The sequence below is a fragment of the Pseudopipra pipra genome, chromosome 6 (assembly GCF_036250125.1).
Source record: "Pseudopipra pipra isolate bDixPip1 chromosome 6, bDixPip1.hap1, whole genome shotgun sequence".
In the NCBI taxonomy this organism is placed as follows: Eukaryota; Metazoa; Chordata; class Aves; order Passeriformes; family Pipridae; genus Pseudopipra; species Pseudopipra pipra.
This window is the reverse complement of record NC_087554.1, coordinates 2,322,065-2,334,664: the sequence shown is the minus strand read 5'-3', so window position 1 is coordinate 2,334,664 and position 12,600 is coordinate 2,322,065.

The following is a 12,600-nucleotide window of genomic DNA, read 5'->3' as shown; positions in this document are numbered from 1 at the left end:
CTAGAGCCTTTCAGTAAACTTTAATAGCTCAACATCATACAATGTCTTGTACAGGGGAAAAAAAAAAAGCTTTTCTTGCTGGCTGGACTGTTGTGCCTGTGACAGCATAAACCCTACAACATGTACAGACCACGTGTCTCTTCAGTCTTCTGTCTGAAGTGGCTGCACACTGATGTTTTTGCTTGCTCTTCACTTTTTTGCTGATATCATTCACATTGTGTGAAAGGGTAAAAGGTCTAGGAGGGGAGGAGTAAAAATGCTTTCAAAAATTTAAAAATGCTTACCAGAAATCAGTGGGAAGGAGTGAGAAGAGTTGCCATGACAAGCTCCAGCATTGTACCTCTGAAGAATTGCTTTACACATTTGACACACTTGCAGTCATGGTATAGTCTCATTCTTAGTTTAATTTGTATGTTTAGAGATATAGATTGCAAAGGGATACTTTTTGGGTATAGAAGATTTTTCGCTTCTATAGCTGTGACAAATAGAGGGTTTTAATAATTATGAACCAAATTCTCCATTGACTGATATGATGAACATGCAGGGTGGTTTCCCTGCTACTTTCTGCTACTTTCTGTTTATAAAAGTTTCAGAAGGCAACATGTCAGTCTTGTGTGATCTTAAAGAAGAAAATATTTAGGAGGAGAATGTTTGAGTTTGGCTTTGTCATTTTATAAGTTAATCCCTTTGGTGTGGAGAACATAAACTGGAAGACAGAAACTGGGAGAAAAAGGTGAGGGGCATCTGAGAATGACAGTGTTCAGGAGGTAAAAAGGATAATGAAAAATATGAGAATCTCCTAAATATAACTTTATGCTTGTCTTAAATGAGAGTGCTATACTTCAAAATAAATTTTCCCCTCCTTTTTAATTTTATCAGCAAATATAAAAAAAAAAAATTCTGGAGTGTGTTGAGTTTCTCTTTAACATGGCAGTTTGGCCAATTAACCACAGGAATTATTATTCACACATCCCTAGTAAAAGACCTGGCTTTGACTGCAAGCATGAAAACTCCTCCTAGGCTTTTACAGGCAGAAGTAAGCCTACAGGACAGGTGGCAGCAGTTTACTTATGAACAGAAACTGGAGCTTAATCCTCCAATATCTGAAACTCCAGAGCACATTGTAGGTGTATTCTGCTACTACAGAAACAGGGACTGTCATTATGAAATCATTAGCAATTAATTTGGCCCTTGATATTTTCCCATAGCTTTATGCATAGGAATTGAGTGTAGTCGTTCCTGGTCTGAGTTGTGATTGCTATTCCTTATTTTGTATCAGATCCATGTTAAACAATGAACACTGGGGTTGGATGCTTAGGTCAGAAATTGGAAATTCTCTCCAGTGAAGAGCTGAACCACTATTTTTATTCTGATTATTTTGCTTATTTAAAACTGTAAGGTGTGTAATTGGCTTAATACTAAAATATCAGTTTGATTTCCTTTTCCCTAGAGACTTGCATCTCATCTGCAATGCAGTACAGTCTTCTACTGGCCCCAAATGTAGGAACATGAATGTATATTTGCTGTCTCTTCTGTCTGATTATTCTTGTTAGCTGTCAGCTGGATTCCTCACTGAGCTTTGCATTGGGATGTTCAACACCATATGGTATTTGCTTTAGTAACTGAAACATCAACATGTCTAATGGACTAAGGAATGTGGTGGATGAACATGCAAGCAACTCTTCTGTCTTCTCTCTCCTATCATCTGTAGAGATAATAATGTTTTTCTTTTTGTTCAAATTTGAAGATATACATTCTGTTGGTTTACACAAAATAAATGATTGAGCTTAGTTAATTCCCAGAAAAAGGCACAAAATTCTGCTTCCTTTGGCAGGATAGAAGCAAACAAGCTGCCAGTTTCCCTGCTGTGAGTATCAGCCCAGTGAGCTATGTGCTCAAGAACTCTGTCTTCGTTGGTCACTGGGTTGCCTTTACAAGTTTTTTTTCCTGAATGTCTGCCTTAGCTGGGAAGCACAGTCCAGGCATCCTGTGACACGTGCATCATTCTCTGTGTTTCTGGTCAGATGTCAGACTGTGCAGGTTGTTCTGCTGTACTGCTTTGCTGTCCCTAGAAAAACAGCTGATATTCCAAGGCCAGTACTAGTGGAAGGAATTTAGCCTTTTGAAAGGTTTGGAAGGCCCTGTCATCCCTCCTTAAAAATTATCAAATGATACATATATAACATACAAACATATTTTGTATTTTCTTATCTGTTGGTCCTTGTTTTTGAGGTAATGATTAGTCTAATTAAAAGGAGAATAATGTAGTAGGAGATAATGACATTCAATTTTGAGTTGATAGATGGCATAGTATTCAGAGATCCGAGTTCAAAGTATGTTTTTTAACTTGACAGGCAGTTGTCGTGGAAAGCATATACCTATAAATTTGCTGAATGCCTTGGGCATTCAAGGTAAACATGGAAAGCTGGAGAAAAGGATTCTACACTAGTTGAAACAGGGTCGAAACTTCCTCTAACTAATGAAATTATTTCTTTATCTGTGCCAGTAGGGGTTCTTGATTTTGGTCAGGTGCTCAAACCTCAATAACCAATTAGCCAGTTTTACCTCAGGTTCTGCTAATTATAGTTCTGGGAAGTCAGTTTTATGCTCCTAAAAGGCAGAGATAATTTCATATTAATTTTTAAATGAGTCTATATGAGTTGGAGATGTGTTACCCTCTAATTTTTTGCTTACATAATTATTAGTTTTGCTTTTCAAAGATGATTGATTTTAATGCCGCTCTACTTTATTTTGAAAATCATAATGTCACATGTAAATTTTTTGGAAATTGTTGCCCTTAAGAACATTCTTTTGTTCAGAACTATTATTGCTTATTTTCAAGGCAGGTGAAATATTTTTAAGCAGTTGGTCCTTATGTAAGAATTTTCCCTAAATTATTCTGAGAATAGATAATGAGATCTCCTCTGGGAAAGTGAGCTGGAAATATCACGGAATATTTGAGAAGAGGAAACACTTCAAGTATGTGTTATATTGTGCTGAGTTAGAAATATCATAAAAGCTGTGGAAGTATCTGTGTAAGTACCATGGAGTGGAAGTAAGGTTTGCAAAAACTCTCTCCCAGTCTGTGGTTTTGAAAGTAGTATGTTAATATAAATGTGAATATAAGCTTGAAACTTACTGCCTTTCCTACTTGGAAACTTAAAAAAAAATATAATTTTATGGAACCAGGTAGCTTTTGTTTTTCCTTTGGGGAGGCTTTCGTAGTCGTTACTGCTGAAATAGCATAATTTGATGTGCTTCATCACCACAAAGCCTTAATAAGTTCACCTGTTTTTATCCCTTTGACAAACTGTTTTGCAGGTGGTGGTAGTTGTTTCTCAGAGTCTGAGAGGACTGTCAGTCGAATAAATTATATTTGTTAGTTAAACCCCTTAGAATAAATATGGGGCATAAATTTGCTGTGAGAGACAATGGAATGTTTCTGAAATATTACTGGCTACTCTTAAAATCCAAGTATACTCCCATGCAAGATTTAGTAGTACACGGATGGTCATTATTCACATTAATGACCTCTATGTATCCTCTCATAGTAATAGCAACATAATACAAATGAAGACCATTAGCACATTAACCATAAGTGACCACAAAAATATAAATTGAATTTTGTGTTCAGTAGTCCTAAATAGCAATATCCATGATGGATATTGAGTCAGTTTTCATTTAATTAAAAGAAATAGTCTTCATATCTTAGGAATCTGTGCACATTGCTTTGCAAGCAATAGAAATGATTATGTAATTGCAGAATTATAGCAATACTAGAAAAACTAATACTATTAAAATTTATAATGGCACAGTATCTGTATAAGAGACTGTCATAGAAGCTAAGGATGGTAACTGAATACCTCATATTTTGCTCAAAAAAGCAAGAAATGTTTCTTCTCTATCAGAAACAAGCAACATCACATAGATTTAGGGTTCTTTTCCTTCCAGGTCTCTTTAGCCAGGTTGTGTTTGTGAGAGTGCTCCTGGAGAGAGAAGAATAGAGAGAAAAGAAACCAAACATAGTTACTCATGTCTTTTATTAGAGATTTGAGGTAATAAAGTGAAAACTGTACATGAAATAAAAGAAATAATGAATAGTGAAAGCCATGTTAAGGACTTTTTAGAGAACAAATCTACATAAACAATCACCTTAAAGCTTCTGTACCTTTTTGAGTACAAACACACTTCACCTAAAGACATTCTCAGTTGACTAGAATGTTTCTCTTGAGAACTACTATCAGTTTTAGTATTTTATATTGCACTCATTGTACTTGAAGTTACTTGTATTTCCAACACAAAATCTAAGATGAATCCAACAGTGTTGAATAACAGGGGTTAATGCTACCAGTGTGTAGCTTGAACCATGTCACATGTATAAGAAGACTGAGTTAGCTGTTAAAACCAAAATGTAGACAGCTTCTGAGATGTGGAACTGCAAAACATTTTTTCTCAACATCAGAATAGAAATTATTTTCTCCCCTTGCACTGACTCAGGGCTAACACATATACTAATGCCACTCAGGAATCCTTCCTTTTGATACTTGGTAAGGTATCAATGAATATTAATTCACAGAGACATCACATTTTCCTTTGCCTCTTTATTCACTCCCTAAAAACTTCCAAAACTCAAAAATGGGATCAAAAAGCATTATGAGTGCATTTAAGGAAGCATATTTCACTCTCTGTGTGCATGTATATATTCACATATATATCTAAATATTCCCCCTGGAGACATTTAAATTTTTCTCTGTTAATTGAGGGGTCAAGCAGTCAGGAAAAAAAAGAGCATGCAATGAACATGATTAGCCATATTCTTTTAGGCTTTGCAGTCTCTGTCCTTAGAGGTTTTCAAGACCTGAGTGGATCCAACCCTGAATAATCTGGTCTGATCTCGTAGTTTACCCTGATTTCAGCAGGAGGTGGGAGTCTAGAGGTCCCCTCCAACTTGAATTGTCCTAGGACTCTATGATTAAACCAATAATAAACTATGCAGAGAAAGACTCATTATATCTGTTTCAGTCACCAGATTGGTCTATGAATATATATGAACTAATTGGATACTTAGTAAGCAAAAAAAAACCCCACTCACAGGCTAGAGAGTGTACGAAAATGATGCAGGCAATCTCACATAATTGTGGAAAGAACTCACACATTGTTTTTTATTTTTAGCCTAAACAATACAGCCTGTATATGCTACTTTCCATATGGTTTTCCACTATTGTGATGGTGTTCAGCTTCATTTTAGTCTAATCCGCTGCTTGAAAAGCATCTGAGGATATTTTGGGAGCTGAAAAAAAGAAAGTTCACAGCGTATACTTCTGGCGCCAGAAATTTGCCTGCCATTAGCTGTGGTGAGGGGAAAAATCCAACAAGTTTTCTGAGGGGAGATATACAAGAAAAAAACCCTTCCAACTGAGGTTTTTGATTATGTAAAATATTAAGTGACCAAGGGTATACCTTTGTCTTCTTACGTATTTAGCAAAGCCTTACTAAGAAAGGTGTTAACTGACCACATTTTAGGAATAGAAAAAATGATCAGAAATTATCAGGTTGGGCCATAAATAATGAAGTAAAGGTGAAATTAGCATTCTCGATGAACACAAGATGACAGAATTAAAATATTTTGTCTGAATTTCTATACTCCACCTTCTGGCACTTCTTGAAGTTTTATACTCTGATTCTTCTGAATTGATAGATTATGTGATATTTTAAGCATTTAATAAGTGTAAACCAGATTGACCTTCTTGCATCGAATTTCTCAGGATAAAAAGTACAGCCTTTATAAGCCATGTCTCCTTCTCTTTCCACCCCCAGGATAACGTTCAGAGTTTCAATTTACTCCAACCCACTGCTTGAGACACGGAACACTTGCTATTATATAAGACACTTCAATTTGATGTGATTTTTTTTTTTTCTGTTCATATTATTTTTCATATTAACTTTGGCTGCTTTTAGATGATCTTTTGTTGAAAGTAGCAGAAGAACAAGATAGCAGAGGGACGGGGTCACTGTGTGCTCTTCCAGCATTTGCAACAGATGACACAGAGATTTGCAGCACAACATTTCCAAGAAGAATTTGGTGTAGCACTCAGGTCACGTAAATAAAATTATCTATATTTGCATTTTCGTGGCTACACTGATGTTAACTTCCAAGAAGGGAGGCTGTGAAAAGATGGGCATGAAGGTCATATTGAGAATTATATAAATGTTTCTTTTAAAAGGTTGGTTTGAGAAGCAAGTGAATAATATGTGGTGATATAAATATAGATGAATATGATTTATGGATGTGTGTATCCTTTTAAGTCTCAAAAGACTGTTTTCATAACAAAGCAAGGATTCAAGAGCCACCTAAACTGTAAGGTGACTACAGACCTTCTGCTAAAATGATGAACTTTAATAGATATAGAGGACATTTTTTTATTTCTGCAGCTAATACACAGAAAAATGCTGTGCTAAAATGCTATTATTGTGCCCTGTTGGATTGATGTCCACAACTTTTTTCCATGCACCTACTGACGTGCTAGTGACCATGATCCTGGAAAAGATCCTTTTGCAGCTGCCAGCATAGAAATTATGATGGGACGAGTGGGCACTCTGTTTTAGACATCCTCATTCTCCACTGTGTGCATGACACAAAACTAGATCATAAAAATCATGCAGAATCCTAAGGTTTGCCACGGGATGGGGCCTAAACCCAGTGACTTTTAGCCATCCTTGAAAAGGATCACCTAATTTCTCCCTGTGGTTCTCCCACCAGTCATAACAGCACAGCTGAGGCAGCAGCTACACTATAATTACCTGCATAGTCTGCAGTTGTAGAGGAAAAGAAAAATCATAAAGCATGCAAGAAGAGTTAATGATGCTTCACATAGGGTTAACCTTACTTGTTTTGAAAATGTAAAGATCTTTGAATGACATTAATTTAAAAAAAGAGGAAAATGGCAGCGTACGAAAACAGCCTTTTCTCCCCCTTTTTTTTTCCTCGGGATGGAATATGCTCATCTCTTTTATTAGAATTCTCTTGGAGATGAGATTGCTTGAAAAATGTGAATTAATTATGGCAGTAGCACTTTTATTACTCCTTTCCTTTTCCTATTCATCTACCTTGCACTTCTTATTTTTCATTTCCGTGGAGAGCAGGTAAGGCTTAACGAGAGATGGTCTGCAGCTCTTCAGGGCAGCAGTGGCCTCCATGACATCTCAGTATCTGTGATGTCAGCAGGTCTGTTGGATAAGCTGAAAGCACAGTTGTGTGAGGAAAAGGGGAAGCAAAAGCTGCAGTTACATTGCTGAGGAGGCTTCTGCAATTTTCACCTGATTCAAAAATTCAAGTGTGACCCCCTGTAGGAGTAATTTTCATGCCCAAGATCTCTGGAGAGATAAAATGCTTTAATAGTAGCATCGAAATAAGCGTGCAAGAGCGGCTTACATTTTGTTATAAACATTATAAAAATAACCTGAATAAAATCTGTTCTAATAAATGACAGAAAAGATTGAGGTTAGTCAACAGTCAAAAAAAGGTGATGAACTTTCTCTAAATGGAGATTAGAATAACCCGTTTATTTAATAAAAAAATCCCTGTTATAAAGCTTTAGCTTTAATGGGTAAAATAGTTCAGCCCAGGCTTGTATGGATCCATAGCTGTTATTTCTTGTATGTTTGCAATATTTTTTACACACAGTCATATTTTCTGGAACTAATAGTTTCTTGTTTTTATAGTCCTTGGTGTGATAGAGGATTGGTTTTAAAGTGGGAAGGCAGATGTTGGTGGAATGCTTAACAAAAGCACCTGAAATCATTGGAGACTTTCATAGCAGAGGCTCCTATTGACTCAAATATATATTACATATTTACAAGGGAGCATAAAAACTTTAACTAAGTAGATGTGTGGTAATTAGCACAGCTGAAGAAAGTAAAAAAACATTTGGATACACTGTCTTAAATGTAAAGGAAGGGGGAAGATGCATGGCTAGATTTTTCTCATGTCAAAATCACACAGATATCATTAAAATAAATAACTTGATAAATGGCCTTGCTTTCTTCTTCTTGGCATAGTGGGTTTTAGGACAGGTTTCTCTGTGAAGTTTAAAATTGCTGTGATGACATGAAAGTGTCAGGGTTTGATTTGAGGCATGTGGAAAGCTGTTCTGCAGCTATTTGTGCACTTAGATGTCCCATTGTGTGACCGCAGGAAAAACCCTGTTCCTGTCTCCCAGGTGATTGCCTCAGCATTTGTTTCTGGGTTTTGAACAGCTCTTTAGAAGGGTGATGGGTTCACAGATAGAAGAAAAACCAGATGATCCAGACGTTTCAGTCTTTTCCAGTTGAGCTTTGACATTGTTGGCTCTGCTCGCTTATGTTCACATGAACATGTTCTCCATGTGTTGCTCTTCTCACAACCCTTCCTGACCTCCTTAGCATCACTACAGTCTGCTTTGGCCTATAACAATTCTACACATTTCTTTTTAAAGACACTAATACAGAAGATGAAAACTACTAGATTTGTTATTTTATTTTTTCTGTGTTGTAACTCCAGTTTTTCATCCTTGCCTCTCTTGCCTCATGTGCTCTTTAAGACCAGGTCCATGCTGGCAGTCTCACTGCATTTCCACTGACATACCACAAAGCAAAAATGTGTATGTTTCAAATCAATTTTGTTCAATCCAGTTCCCTGCAAAGAAAACCCAAACATTTCCTCTATGTTTTTGGCAGGAAAAGTACATGGTCTTGGTTCTGTACACACATACCTCTGAATACTGGAGGAGAGTTCGTGAGAGCTCAAGTATTGATAGCAACTAAACCATCAGGGCTTGGATTTATTCCTTTCCCTTGTGGGAGCTGGTTCTGTAATACAGCTGTAATAATGAGTTGCCTACTATCCTGCATGACTCTTTCTTTAGCTCTCGTATTCAAACTCCAGTTTTCTTGCTGCAGTGGAATACGAAATTCTACCTCCTGTTTCCCAGCTGTATTCTTTTCTTTTTCAAACCTCCATTGCCTTGACTTTATTGTGCAACACTGAGGCACTGGCTTCCCATCCCACAACATAAATAATTTTCTACGTTTTTGAATGATTTTTGGGGAGAAGGAAAACGTCACCCTCTGAGAATAAATTGTTTAAAAACTCTACCTTTCTGGGCTGTACTGAAAAATTCTTCACCATCTGTCACACAGATCCAGGACCAGACATGAAGAAGGAAGCAAAATAGCAAGCAAGAGTGTAATTGCACCTTGGATGTTGCTACTGATACTTTAAATCTTGAAATTTAACTACAGCTTCCTGATTCATTTCGTTCTTTATTTAGAAGCCTACAGTGACAAAAGGTTCCAATTTCTTTCTAGATACCTTGCTCCATTACTTAAACATATAATGAAGCAAAGAATGTTGTCTTGAGAAGACAAATGTCATGTTTTTCAATCTATGTCATGAGATTATCAGCATGTCTCTTGGTCTTTATAGACCTGCAACTGCTGACTAACTAACATTCCTATAGTTCCTTGTAATATTCCTTTGCTTTACCTCTGCTCCATTCCAAGTTTTTGGCAGCATTCTACATTTTGTCTGCCAAATTTTCTTCCTATCCATGTGCACTGGTATCATACTTCTGGCTTTTTTTTTTTTCCAATTTATTGCGTACCAGACTGAAATTTGGGTTTTTGTTTGTTGGTTTTTTTTGGTTTTTTTCTGTAAAGTATCAGCTCATCACACAAAATGCGTAACTTTCTGTTCAGCAATTTCTATGACCTTCTTACTGACTCAATCTTGATTTGGTGTCTTCAAGTACTGCCCTATTGTTGTGTGTGAATGACAGGTTTAGCTTTTTCAAACTTCTCCTATCACCTGTATCCCCTGACCTATTTCTTTACAGTGCAGTTGTTTATTTCTAACTGGATACCTTAAAATTCTAACTCTTGTAAGCAGCTACCAGATAAACTAATTCACCATGGAATACTCAGTACTAGCAAAAGTTCTTCCATTCCCACACTTTTATACAAAATGGTTCTGAGGACCTTAAAATCCTGTAAAATGGGGGGGGGGGGGGGGCTATTTTAATTTCTCCTTCACAGAGCAGATGTGGTTTTGTTTGTTTTTTTGTTTGTTTTTTTTTTTTTTTTAAATCTTATCAAAAAGCACAGTTATATCTAAAACTTACGTTAATCAAATCAAGAACTAGAACCACTGAGATGAGGGATTACTTGAACACAGTACTTTGCTTACTTTATATGATCAAGGGCTTCTGAAATCTCTGGTGACTTTGGTGTTTATCACTGGGTGCTTTTTTTGTGTTAGTAAAACAAGTGGGCCTTAGTCAAGCCAAGGGGTGTGTGCTGAGCAAACATGGAGCACTCTGTGTTGTACCATAGGCAGTTTAAGTCCACGAGTACATAAACACATGAAAGATTGAGACAGAATTGTTCAAGGTTGAATATCAATGGCAGAGATGGGAACAGAACCTCCTGATTTCAAATCCCATCCTACTGTGACTCTGTTGTGTCAGCATTTGTCTTATAAATATATTGTTTTCAACTATCACTTCTGATTTCAAGTAAATCTATATCCAACACAGTTTAACTATTGCTTTTATTGTCAATATATCTAACCCAGATTTGCTGGGTGGTTGTGTTACCTAAGCAGAATATTCATTCATGTGGAATATAAAATCTTTTATAACACTTAAAGTGAAATCCTTACTTGACGCTTTCTTATAATTCTTTTGTAATTCCTATTGAAACTGTGGTTTCTGGTTCATCTGATTCATCACACCTAAGTGTTAAAGCAATTAATTAATCATTTTTGGGTCATACTGTGCCTGGAACCCGCAGTTGAGTTTGTTTTGTAATACCATGAGGCAGTGTTATTTCCCTTGTGACTGCTTTAAAAGCATATAATCTTCATGCTTCCCAGTAAGAAAAACTTAGAGATTGTATTGCCTAGATATTTGGTGGTTTCTAGTTCCCAACTCATGTGAAGTCCTTAGGATAGGCTGCATCATCAAGAGATAAGGTTTATGTCAGATATAGGGTACAAAGAGTGTATGTGGGACGGTGAGCTAGTGACGTGAAAAAAAATGATATTTAAAATGTTTGACATGTTGAACAGCTTAAAGAGGGACGTGAACATGCATGTCTTTTCTCAGACATCTTTTGTTAGCTTTATTTTTCATCAGTTCCCCATGGTAATATGACAGAGTATCAATCCCTTATATCCCCAAGAAATTAGTGGCAGCTCTAATATTCTATGTTCACCCAAAAACATCATTTGGAGTTTTGTTCGCTCTGTCTTGGTGCTTTACAAGCAGAGATGACTGAATTCTAGTTTATGACTGTTTTTGTATTAAAAGCAATGGTGGTTGCATTTAAATATGCAGGAATGTGGGCATGGGTTGATTTAATAGAGGCATGTACTATTATTGCCTTGTTGCTGCTTCAGCTGACACTGCCAACAGTGGAGGAAGAAGGCAGGAGGCAAACAGGCAAGAGGCAATGTTGTAGGTCCTCATTTACCAATGATTTTTACCAATGATTCTAATAAATGCTCTAAAATGCTACATTTGCAGAAATTTATATGGCATGCCTGTTGAATTAATAATGCCACATTTTTTGGGTAGTGAAAGCATATTTTCTCTGTTTGAAGAGATTTTGTAGTATCTTTTTATTCTATACCTCTGAAATCTGTACATGAAATCATGCTCTATTGCTCAATTCTAGGTAACTCATTTTTGGGCCTGGCTTATTTCCTCATGATTTGGCTGATAAGAGCTGTTAGAAAATGCTCATATTAGTGGACTCTCATGACAAGCTTTTCTTTGGTCTTCAGGTCTTCAAAGGGCCTGGTGACAGCACAGCAGCATGAAAATGGAGTAAATTTGGATTAAAACTAAAATAAGTGAATCTAGCTTTAAGCCCCACGTAAATTCATTCTGTGATCCCCTATATTTTTTGAAAAAATAACCCTTCCAGGTGTTATTCATGAAACTCTAATCGATATTGTCATAAGCTGAAATGGTGTTTGCTTTTTTTCCAGATCAGTAAAGCTGATTAAAAAAAAGCTGATACAGTCAGTTCAGATCCATTGCCTGTTTTGGTTCGTTGATTATAGAGGTGAGCAAATATGATGGGCTGGCAGGAGAGAATAAGCTCTTACAAAGGCAGATTTTTTTTCCTGCGTGTAAAAGCAGGGCAGTTTGCCATCTTACAAAGAAAGAAGAAAGAGGCAGTTCTGTTAAAACCAAAAAAAAAAGCACAACCCAATGCCAAAACCAAACAATGAAGGGTTCCCTGTGCCAGTGTCACTGTCATTTCAACAGGCAGACATACAGTTTCTAAGAATAACAGCTTTTATGTTAACACTTTCAAACTTGAAGGTGGTTAAAATCTTGATCCAAACCGAAGCACTGTGGCTTGCAAAAGCCTCTTGCCTTTTTTTTCACATATAAATTTTCTTTGATGTTAGAACTTTTATCAGGGGACATTATAGATGAGTTAGCTAAGTAGTAAATTATTGCATATCAGGAATAGTCTGATTTTCTAATTGCAGGCCAGATCTACCTTTTGAGCCCTAAATTGTCTCAGTGGATACATGGGATTACCTCCTGT